The 10,845-nt window shown below is 39.2% G+C and overlaps 1 pseudogene; it reads left to right on the top strand.

Moving 5' to 3' along the window:
• The first annotated feature begins 1,508 nt into the window (after positions 1–1,508).
• On the top strand, positions 1,509–1,922 carry LOC119827093 (annotated as a pseudogene).
• Positions 1,923–10,845: the final 8,923 nt, after the last annotated feature.

The raw sequence follows: 10,845 nt of genomic DNA, 5'->3' as shown, positions 1-10,845 counted from the left end.
CTGTACAAATTACTGAGGCGACTTCGTGTGCGATTCTGCCAAACAGCATCTTTATTTGTGTGGGTTTAGGATTCTAGAAAAAGGGAGGAAAGAATGGCTTCTAGCCCAGGCATGCATTTGTATAAGGACAAAGCAAACAAAGGAAGCAGAAAAATAGCTGGCCTGAAGTTTTAATAACAGTTACTGGTAAAACAAACAGAACAGGAAAGCTAGGCTTTGGCTCTCAAACAAGATGAGTTAAGTGATTTTTGCCAAAATTGTAAATTAGGGAGATAGTTTTCCCCAAGTGCCAAGAAGAAAAATTTTATTCACAAATCCAATTCTTTACGCCTATGGGTGAAGGTAATTGAATCACAAATGGTACCCAGATTTTCAGGCAAATTTCTAACAACAAAGGCAAAGCTTGCAGGATCATAAGGGGCCTGGTAACCACTGTTTCTCTCCACATAGGCTCTTGCTGTGCATGATTTTTTCTGTATTTAAATCTGTTCACTTTATGACTAGAAACTATCTTTTCTTTCCTGCTATTCTGTTAGCCCCCAACTGCTCGTCCTATTGCCTGGCTTTGACATTCACATGTTGTGGTCTTCTCCCAACTCTACAGCTCTGTCCACATTATACCCATGTTCACCTGTGACACTCTAGTTACTTTGTTTCCCTTACTCTTTGGTGTTGGAGAATGGTCTGTATTCTGTCAATTATATTTTAAATAAACGCTGATTGACCAGTAGCCAGGCAGGAAGTAGAGGCAGGACAACCAGACAGGAAGTAGAGGCGGGTCAATGAAAACAGGAGAATTCTGGGAAGGAGGAAGACCATTCCTCTGCAGTCCTGACCCAACCACAGAAGAAGCAAAAAGTGACTGCCCTGCTGAATAAGGTACTGAGCCACATGGGCTAATATAAGTTGTAAGAGTTAATAAGAAGCCTGAGTTAATGGGCCAATCAGTTTATAACTAATGTAGACCTCTGTGTGATTTCTTTGGGACTTAATGACTGTGGGAACTGGGCAGGACAGAAACCCCAACAACAACTCTGGATGTAAGAGAAATCTATTCTTTCCTGGCTTTTGGTCATCCTGCAGCAAATGGCTCTTCTGTAGATTAGCTATTCTAATCTAGTCTCTGGACCCACTGCAGTAATTCAGCAAACTAGACTAAGCATCTCCAGTTCCCTCTAATTATCAGCTCTTGTCCTAACACCAAGCTCATGGGTAATCTCTCCATCTTGCTTTGACCATTCATTCAACAGTTATTACCTGATAGCTCATCTTGTGCTTTGTTCTAGCCTTGAAATTAAATCATGAATTGGAAATCATATCACTGTTGATGTTTATTTTCTAGATTGTTGTAAAAAAAAGTCACAAACTGTGTGACTTAGAACATGGTGACTTGTTTTGAATAGTTCTGGGGACTAGAGGTTCAAAAACAGTGTCAGCAAAGATTTTGCTTTAGACAGCTCTGAGGAGCCTTTTCTGTCTCCGTCCGCCATAGAAGAGCAGGTGCTGCCATGTCTGTGCATCTGCAATGGATGGTTGTTAGGAACTGCTCCAGTTTCCTGATCAAGAGGAATAAGCAGACGTGCAACACCGAACCCAATAATCTGAAAGCCCACAACTCCTTCCGCTACAACCGGCTGATTCACGGAAAGACAGTGGGAGTGGAGCCTGCGGCCGATGGCAAAGGGGTCATGGTGGTCATGAAACACAGATCGGGTCTGCATAAACCAGCTACTTCTTAAGTAAGGTCCACCATCAACAAGAAAGCACGGGCCACCCTGAGCAGCATCACGCACATGATCCGAAAGAACAGGCACCGCCCCGATCTGCGCATGGCGGCCATCCGCAAGGCCAGTGCCATCCTACTAAGCCAGAAGCCTGTGGTGGTGAAGAGGAAACGAACCCGTCCCACCAAGAGCTACTGAGCCCTACACCCCAGAAGCAATATAGAGTCTACTGACTTTAAAAAAAAAAAAAAGAAAGCTCTGAGGAAAATCTGACATATACCTCTTTACAGCTGTTGACATTTTCTAGATACCCTTGGCAGTCCTTAATTCTCTGTGTTTTACCCCAATCTTTGTCTTTCTTATCCTATGGTCTTCTTCACTGTATGTCTCAATGGGAACCTATGGCCTTAATCTATAAACCATTCACTGAATTTCGTATCTTTCTTAATCTAGCATCTTAAATTAACTAGTTACATCAGCAGAGACTATATATCCAAATAAGATCCTGGGAAGATTGACTGAATACTCAACTCAATATATTTTCTTTTAAAGTTGGAGTTGACTGTTGGATAAGTAATTAAGGAAATCATCACTACCCAGTTTGATGTGAGTTTTCAGTTGTAAGTTGGACATTATTAAAGTATGGAGAACAAGCACCCACCAAATGCAGAACTAAAGAAAAGTGCCCTTGAATTTTTGTATTCTTTATATCAAATTGAAGGAGGAAAAAACTTTAGTGAAGCGAACACATACGGAAATATATTGGTGGACATGAATCTGCATCAGCACCATTTTTTTGTTTACTTAACAGAGGCATAGAAGGTATCTCGAGGCATGGAAAAGTGAAAGGGGTACTTTTCTCATTTGAGCTTATCGTATGTCCATGTAGAGGGGAAAAGAGAATGAGGTTAGTAAAATGAATGCATTATAGAGAAGGAAGTTACTTTGAAAGGTTAATGATAAAGGATAGATGTTGGTAAAGAGATAGATTGCTTTCTAACTAAGTGGAAGGATTTGATGGAACATTTGGCATGGAGGTGGCCTCAGGCAGGGAACTAGAATTTAATAGAGTGGTAAGGTCCAAAAGTTGGAAGAGCATAGGTGCCAGGGAGTTTGATGGATATGTCTGTCTGTGACCAGTTGTGATATTAGGTCTTACAGAAAAGCAGAAGATGGAGTCAAATGCCACAGCCCTGAAATTGTGATGGTGACCTAGCTGGTAGTAGAGAGGCTTTGATGTCAGGATGTCATGAGCTTCAATAACCACCATGACTGCTAACTCTTGATAAATGCTTTCTGGGTGTAAGTACAGAAACAAAGATGAATGTAATAAGTAAAATGTCCCTGTGGGCACCTCCTGTTATTTTTTTCTGTTTACAGATGAGCAGTGCAGATATAGGACAAAGAACTTGCTAGTTAATGTGATGTCAGGTTGTGCCCCCTTAATCACTACCTCAATCAGTAGACCTGGATAGTTTCAATGGCAGTCTTAAAGAGCAAACTGAGGTCTAGAATGACAGTGATATTTTCCTGGCCCTGAAAAGAGCATCTTCAGAAAACTGTTAGAGATTGGCACTAACAGGACATATGGAATCTGTTTTTTAAGAGAAGGGGAAGACTCCATAAGGAGTTTGAGCTGATGGCAGTTTAACGCACAGTGATACTTCAACAGCTCCAGCTGTAGCAGAAATTCAATAGCATGAAGATGCACTTTGAAAACAGAGAAATTCTTAAACAATATGGGGTTAAAAGGTGTGTGTTTTATGATACAATAAAGACTTGCAAGGGCATGAGGTAGGCAATTTGGGCTAGTTTTAAGATGTCACAAAAGATGCTGCATAGAACTATTTATCACCAGCATGGATGATAGCCCAGGGAGCCTCCTGAATCTTTGAGATGCCACTAGATAAAGCACCGCAGTGAGCATTTTCCTGTGAGGGACAATCATTATCTCTCCAGCATTGCTAGGACACATTTATATTCATATTAAAGCTCAAATTAGATGTTCTTGGGGATATAGGCAAGCAGAAAGGAAATATAAAACTATTAAATTTCAGTGCTACTTGAATCTTGGTAGTTTAACGCCTTGACCGATAAACATGAGTGGAGAAGTATATACTAGGCTTGAGGTTAGATGGAAGTTTGGTAGATGAAGTTTGCTAGGAAGAGACATCATCTTTCTGCCATCCAGAGCCATGTCAATCCAGTCAGTGTAAGGCAAGGGATCTGGCATGAATTCACCGATATAGTTCCATGTTTTGAAATACCTTCACACCTTGGAAGAAACCCGACTCAGTTCCAAAGTCTAATGTATTTAATATGCTGGTGGAATCTATCTATTCTTTGGTACCAAAGTTTTCTTTTACTTTTCTTTGGAAACAAACCTTGTGCAGTTTTGTCTGGCCTGGCGCACAATTATCCTGCCTCTGCCTTCTGAGTGCTTAAATTGCAGACTTGTGTTAGCACATCTGACTGCAGAAGGCTTTACCTCTGCTTCTGTTGGGTTTGCTTTTGTTCTGAACTTTGATTTTAGCTCTTAAGCTCAAATCCAGGGAGTTGTACATGCTAGATATATGGTCTATAACTGTTACAGCTCCAGTCTCACAATGTTTAGGAGACAAAGAGTCACCTACGCTACTCTTGAAAAACCAATTCTACTGCCACAGCTTCTTTGTGCACTCTTCTGGGAAGCTGGGGTTGCAGGCTTTATGAACTTTCCTAAGCTTTCAACTTGTGCTGTCTTTTTTTAAATTATTGTTTTAATTGCACTCTACATTTTTTTATGCTCCCCTTCCTTTCTCCCCTCTTACCTTCTACCCTCTCTCAAGACTCCCATGCTCCAAATTTTCTCAGGAAATCTTATCTTTTGCTCCTTCCTATTTAGATCCATGTATATCTCTCTTAGGATCCTCTTTGTTGTTTAGGTTTTCTGGGGTTGTGAATTGTAGGCTGGTTTTCTTTGCTTTATTTCCAAAAGCCACTTACGAGTAAGTACATACTATATTTGTCTTTCTGGGTCAGAGTTATCTCAATCAATATGATTTTTTCTGGATCTATCCATATGTCTGCAAATTTCAAGATGTCATTTTTTTTAACACTTAGTAGTACTCCATTGTATAAATATACCATATTTTCTTTATCCATTCTTCAGTTGAGGGGCATCAAGGTTGTTTCCAGATTTTGGACATTACAAATAATGCTGCTATGAACATAGTGGAGCACATGTCTGTTGGGTATATACCCAAAAGTGGTATTGCTGGGACTTGCGGTAGATTGTTTCCTAATTTTATGAGAAATCACCATACTGATTTCCAAAGTAGCTCTAGAAGTTTGCACTCCCACCAGCAAAGGAAGAGTGTTCCCCTTACCCCTCATTCTTTCCAGCATAAGCTGTCATCAATGTTTTTTATTTTGCCCATTCTGACAGGTATAAGATGGAATCTCAGAGTTGTTTTGATTTGCATTTCTCTGATGGCTAAGGATGTTTAACATTTTCTTAAGTGTCTTTCAGTCATTTGAGATTTGTCTGTTGATAGTTCTCTCTTTAGGTCTGTACCCCATTTTTATTAGATTATTTGTTCTTTTGATGTCAAATTTCTTGAGTTCTTTGTATATTTTGAAGATCAGCCCACTGTCTGATGTGGGGTTGGTGAAGATCTTTTCCCATTCTGTAGACTGCCGTTTTGTCTTGTTGACTGTATCCTTTGCTTTACAGAAACTTCTCAGTTTCAGAATATTTCATTGATTAATTGTAGTTCTCAGTGTCTGTGCTACTGGGGTTATATTTAGCAAGTGGTTTCCTGTGCCAGTGTGTTCAAGTGTACTTCCTCTTCTATGAGGCTCAGTATGGTTGCTTTTGTGTTGAGGTTTTTGATGCATATGGACTTGAGTGTTGGGTATAAAGATAGATACGGATATATTTGCATTCTTCTACATGTTGATATCCAGTCATGCTAGCACCACTTGTTGAATATGCTTTCTTTTTTCCATTTTATATTTTTAAATTCTTTGTCAAAAATTGGGTGTTCGTAGGTGTGTAGATTGATGTCTGTGTCTTCAATTTGATTCCATTGGTCCTCCTGTCTGTTTTTATGCCAATAACGGGCTGTTTTTACTGCTGTAGCTCTGTAGTAGAGTTTAAAGTCAGGGATAGGGATGCCTCCAGAAGTACCTTTATTGTACAGGATTCATTTTTATAAAATTCTTATAGATTTACTTTACAATAATTTTATTTCTATAATGTCAGTGTGATGTTTCATATTATGATACATATATAAAAGTACATACAGTGTGAAGGGAATCTCTAAGACTAGTAAAGGGAAATACATATGCCAGTGAATAAAAGAATATTGATTAGTCCCTACTAACACAATCAATTACATGAATAAGTTAATGAATATTGGAGTGTGGGGGTCACTGCAGGTGTCATTCAGGGAAATAAGCCCTGGGAAGAGATAAGAATGAATTTGGTGCAGAGTGACTTTGTTAACCTGGATCAGACTTTAGAGATACTTAAATACTTCCCAGTGTATTTAAGTCCAGTGTAATTGGAAAACTGATTCCTGTTGTGACACAGTCTCCAATGCACAAGAAAGCACAATTACATTCAAACTCAACTCAGGATACATACCATTTCTTCCAAGAAGATGGGTTCTAGGGATGCTAACCTATACTAGCTTAAGGGTCTATGGCTCTAGCTTGGTCATAGAGGTCATTTGGGTTATTAGCCACCTCTGATCATGGGTGGAAGCTTGAGGGGGGAATCTCTGGCTATAAGGGTCATTTAGATTACTAGCCACTTCTGGTCCTCATTGTAAGATCTTGTTATGGCCTGGCCCAAGAGATAATGCAGATAACCAGGCTTTCAGTGACTTCCAATTCTCAACTTTCTGGATGGAAAAATAGGTTTTTTATCTTTCCCATTAAAAAGACAATTCTGTATGCTTAATATTCCTGGTTTCTTGGGAGATTTGTTGGCACAAGGACCTTCATGCTATTCCCAATAGTGCCAAGTGAAATTTCTCTACAAGAGTGTAACAACTTCCAAATTTCCAGGTATCCATGTTTTTTACAATTGAGTAATATTCCATTGTGTAAATGTACCACATTTTCTTTATTTATTCTTCAGTTGAGGGATATCTAGGTTCATTTCAGGTTCTGGCTATTACAAACAATTGTGCTATGAGCAAGTGTCCTTGTGGTATGATTGAGCATCCTTTGGGTATATGCCCAAGAGCAGTATAGCTGGGCCTTATGGTAGATTTCCAGTTTTCTGAACTGACTCCCAAGTGGCTGTACAAGTTTGCATTCCCACCAGCTATGGAGAAGTATTTCCCTTGTTCAGTGTCCTCTCAGTGTAAGCTGTGGGAACAAGGTCTGTGTCAGACTCTTTTACTGACTTTTGGGACTCTACTCCTCATACTGGGTTTTCTTGTTCAGACGTAATACATGAAGAAGTACTAAGTCTTACTACAACTCGATATACCATGATCTGTTGACACTCATGAGAGACCTACCTATTGCTAAACAGAATCAGAGTCGGGAGTAGAGTGGGGGTGGGAACAGAGGGTGATGGGAGGGATGGGAATGTGGCAAGCAATTAGTATCATGTGCACATAATGACAATTTGGTCATTGATAGACTTTATATAAAGGGTGTTTCCATGTCTTTTAAGATGATAATGAAGCTGAAAAATCCCTGTTGTCTAGTGTTACTATAGCTATCATGATACCATAGCACAATATGTTATTCGTGGCTTAGTGTAATGCTAGAGAACACAAGTCCATTGCACTACCACCATGTAAAATCAAGTTCATACCCTTACAAACAGTACATACTACTTGACATTGAAATTAATGAACACGCTACTGGTTTATAGGCTTTCTAAACTAGGCTTAGCACTACTTGAACATATACTCCTTCTATTTATACAAAAATATTTTAAGGTAATACAACAGGCTAAGGTACATCAGCAGCATCTCCAGTCTCCTCTTGAATGTCATATTGCTACACTAAATCAATATGCCACATCAGGCAACTATCATATACAACTGGTTTGTGTAACGCTATGCTTTTCAAACTATGAAAGAATCCCCTAATGTGTTTCTCAGAACACACTCATGTCATTAAATGACTTATTGATATATGAACATTAATAAAATGTAAAGCCTCCATCAATACTAAAAACTAATAAATAAATGGTATGTGAAGAAGATAATGTAAAATGACATATAATATATAGTTTTGAAATATTTCTATGCAAACTATTTTATTGAAAATTGAGAAACCATGACTATCATGTGGACTAAGTGGTCAATGATAATACTGCTGCTTTGTTCAGTCTTTTTTTGTTTTTATAGAACAATGGAGACTGAACAATTGATTAAAAGTGAGAGAAGGGAGAGAGGAAGAGAGAAAAAAACTTGTTTGGGCTTATGGTCTGGAAGCAAGAAAATCTTGTATCAGCTGGCTGTACTTTGTGATGATTACATGTTGCTTTAGACATGAAGAAAAAGCCAGAATGTGAACTGAGCATGTTGAAAGAAAAATACACAGGCTGAACTCCCCTGAGAAAAGAACTAATCTATTAAGGGTTCCATCTTCATGATTCAAACATCTGCCGGTAGGGTCTATCTGCTTCCTTCAGCTTGTGAAGGAACTGAGGCTCCAATACCTGGACATCTGGAGGAAACACTAAAACCACAGAAATCTGTAATCAGATATTTGTGATTCGAGAAGGATACGTCATTATTGTTCAGCTACTGGCAAAGTGTGGTAATAATAACAGCATTAATATAATCAGGAGCACACTTCAGACAAACAGAGGCTAAATGGCCCTGTGTGATGTGCTTGTATTCTTCAACAGATCAAGATGAAGAGTAAAGACTGAATTCTCATGATAATTACATGCAGTTTACAACTTCATACTGGACAATGAGCCCAGGAAACTACTATACAAAGATATTATGTGGCAATTTGGATAAGTAATTTGACCATTTTATATCTCATTTTTACACATTGTCAAATATGGGTAAATGTATTCATCTCCAAAAGTGACTAGGGCATGGAATCTTTGTATGAATGTATAAAGTATGTATATGTATATGCATAGTAAATGCCTCGTGTGTGCTCATTGATAGCTTCCTTATTTGCTGTATTCCTCTTCTTCCACTCCATGATTTATTCTTACTTTGTTGATCTTAGATTTACATTTTCTACTTAGTTTACACTTCGGTATCATATCTGCTTCTGCCCTTCAATTCCCTCCACTTCCTATGGACAGTGTCTGTGTATGTTTTTTAATTATTTTTATAATATATTCCTTTTGATTATATAGAGTTTTGTCAAGAATGAAGCACAGCCATTAAACATCTTGCCCTGTAAGCAAGAAGACATGAGTTCAATCTCCAGGAAACACATAAAAAGCTGGAAAGGGCAGCTCACATCTTTAGCACTTGGGAAGCAGAAGTAACAGGACTCTTAGATGTTGCTGGCCGGGCAATCTAGGTGAATAGTGAGCTCTAGTGAGAGTACCAATAAGAGCCCCGTCCCATATTGTAAGGTGGACAGTGCCTGAGAAGCAATAGCCAGGACTGACCTCCAGTATTCACAGACATACAAACACTCTAAATAAATAAATAATGACTAATAAATAATAAATTAATAAATTGCATGCTGTGCTAGCAGCAGCCTTAAACAGGTCATGTTACTGCATCTACTGATTGCATCAGCAGGACAGGCTGGGTGACTAAACCACATCATCTAGGTTTGGGCAAGCACACTCTAGGAGGAGATTACCTAATGTTGTGTATCTTAGAACTGTACTCATTACGAAGCGATGCACAACTGCATGAGCTCTCAGACTCGAAGCACTTCACTACCCGGTATTACGCCACAGATCTACCACAACCAAGCAAGAAAGTTGTAGTCACAGATGTGGCTATCAAATGGAATATCTTTGGACTATGAATCTGTTGAAATTAAGGTTTCATTTGGCTTCATACCCTTCCACTCCCTGCACCTTTACTTCATCCTCAGCTTTGTGGTTTGCACCATGAGTATGAATACAGGGTCATGGTCTAACCCCCAGTGCCCTCAGGCCTGGGCTGGAAATTGAAGAAGCCCAAAATAGACAAGATATTAGCTAGTGTGACTACAGACCAACAATCCATATTGGATCTTGACTTTTATTTACTGATGCTCACTTTAAGTGTCAGGTTGAATAGAGAAAAGGAAATATATAGGAATCTATCTTGTGAGATAGCAATACAGAGTTTACAATTCTATACATATCATGGATAATTACAAAAAATAAACTTGCAGAACCCATGAGTGACCCGCCTACCACCAGAACTGTACCCCTCTCTGGATTCTGTTCCCCCAAATTCCTCTCCCATGTCCACGCTTTTCCAGCTTGTTCATGGACCTGCTGTGGGGTCCTGGGTCCTGCCCCAACCCCAGTGGATTTCCACCTCTCAGGTGCATTCTGAGAGCCCACAACCAGCCCAAGCTGCACCAGCTTGAATAGACTTCAGCTGCTCAGGTGCAGGCTGCACCAGTTAGAAGAACAGGTCAGATAAAACCAGCCAGATACAAGTCTTAGAGAGATCAGCTATGTAAGGGACACACCTAAACATCAAGGCAATATATAACGTGCCCATAGCTAACATCAAATTAAATGGAGAGAAACAAAGCAAATCCGCTAAAATCAAGGACAAGACAAGTCTGTCCACTTACTTCAAATCTGTTCAATATAGTACCTGAGGTTTTAGCTAGAGCAATTAAGACAAGGAGATAAAGGGGCTACAGACTGGAAAGGAAGAAATCAAAGTATCAAAAATTGCAGATATGATAGTTTACCTAAGCTGTAGACAGAGGCTGTTCATTCATTTCCTGGCTGCCCAGACCTGAAATAATTACACAAAAACTGTATTAATTAAAACACTGCTCAGCCTATTAGCTCAAGATTCTTGTTAGCTAACTCTTATATCTTAAATTAATGCATTTTTATTAATCTGTATATCAGCATGTTACTGTGGCCTACCAGTAAGGATCTGTCTGGCATCTGTCTCCTTTGGTGGCTACATGCATCTCTCTGCCTCCACCTTCTTTACTCCTCTAT

Source organism: Arvicola amphibius, chromosome 12 (assembly GCF_903992535.2).
Source record: "Arvicola amphibius chromosome 12, mArvAmp1.2, whole genome shotgun sequence".
NCBI lineage: Eukaryota > Metazoa > Chordata > Mammalia > Rodentia > Cricetidae > Arvicola > Arvicola amphibius.
Note: the sequence above shows the minus strand (reverse complement) of the source record. Positions and strands in the feature narration are given on the sequence as shown.